The sequence below is a fragment of the Hydractinia symbiolongicarpus genome, chromosome 7 (assembly GCF_029227915.1).
Source record: "Hydractinia symbiolongicarpus strain clone_291-10 chromosome 7, HSymV2.1, whole genome shotgun sequence".
Classification (NCBI taxonomy): domain Eukaryota; kingdom Metazoa; phylum Cnidaria; class Hydrozoa; order Anthoathecata; family Hydractiniidae; genus Hydractinia; species Hydractinia symbiolongicarpus.
The window spans coordinates 5,001,273-5,002,733 of NC_079881.1; the positions used below are offsets into that span (position 1 = coordinate 5,001,273).

The 1,461-nt window shown below is 37.5% G+C and overlaps 1 long non-coding RNA gene across 1 annotated transcript; it reads right to left on the reverse strand.

Moving 5' to 3' along the window:
* Positions 1–221: 221 nt before the first annotated feature.
* LOC130649278 (uncharacterized) lies at positions 222–1,240 on the reverse strand. Its single transcript, XR_008983031.1, has 2 exons — positions 993–1,240; positions 222–847 (listed from the first exon to the last, which is right to left on the reverse strand). It is a non-coding gene; the product is annotated as an uncharacterized LOC130649278 (long non-coding RNA).
* Positions 1,241–1,461: the final 221 nt, after the last annotated feature.

The window sequence follows — 1,461 nt, forward strand, 5'->3', positions numbered from 1 at the left end:
ATTTCTGATTAAGCGAGACAACATGACTTTAAAACGGCAATGGGGGAGGCTTTGTTGTTATTTAAATATGGTGACGATGCGAGAAGGACCACGAGAATGGTAGTGGCTAGATGCAGCGCGACTCAGAACCATCATATTTTTTTCAAATACACTTCATCTTGGAGGTCACCCTCCATCAATGTTTTTTGTGGAGAAGTTCGAGCGGATAGATGAAACTTAAATTAAATCATCATTTTATCTTTTTTTTTTTAAAAAAAGTATGTAAAATGTAAATAAAAAAACAATATATAAAAAACGCTTAGTAAAATCATAATGATAAGAAAGAGAAATACACTGTTTTGAATGAACATTAACACTTTCCACACTTCCATTTAACAGCCTCGTCATCGTTTTTAAATACTTCTAAAGGAATGGACACACACTTTCTGTGATACCATTCCTCGCATTTACTGCAAACAGCCATGAACATCTTGCTGTCAGCTTCGGCGTCTCTAGTGAAAAATGGTCGACGACAAACACAAAAAACATCCTGGTAACTGACCAACGCTCTGTTGGTCTTGCACCTTTTTTCTGTGCGAGGAAACGGCGAAAACTTTTCTTCAACCAAGCATGAAAGAAGATGTTTTCTCATTTTTGCAATGTCGAATTTTTGACCTACAGGAGTAACGCCAAACAATGCATCGACAAGAAAAGCTACGGCAAAAACTCCACAATCAATAGAGTTTTTTTGTTGATGGACAGGAGAAATGTTAACAGATAAGGTGCTTTCTGAAGTGAATGCGATATCGGCTATCTGCTTCCATACCGCTTCAGCAATTCTTCCAGCAAGTGAGTCGCAATAATATATCTAAATTAAGAAGAATAAAGAAACGTCTGCAATCCTTCTGGGGAAGTGATTGTTTTTCATTCTATTTTTTTTTCATAATAGTTGAGAACGTTAGACCAAACAAAACAGTAGTAGCAAGCTGGTTCTAAGCATAAAATTTGCTCACCTCTTTATCATCCAAGGAAAACACAGCAGTCCAGTGATCTGCATGAAAGAGTATCTGTGCAAAATTTTCTTTGTGATGACTGAACTATCCCTTTTCACCAGAATCGGTTTCTTCGAACCCGTTCACTAAAGGGAACTGCAACTTCAATATTTTCTGGCATAAATTGATTGCATCATCTCGCAGTCTATGACCATTTAAAATATCATTCTTGATTTCTTCTGACATTCTTGCTGACATCCTGCATCTTTCTCTTCGATTTCTGTTTGACGGAACGAAATACGTTTCTACAAGATCATGATCAGTAGAACCAGCGGTCACCTGTTCATCATGAACCGCTCTATCTTGAAAATCACATACAACCGTTGTCTTTACACCGACAGTATTCATATCTGTGATGAAAATTTTTGCCCTGTAAAGTTGACGCATCATCTCGGCCCTCTGACCAACTCTATGTGAGTATGGGTGTTTT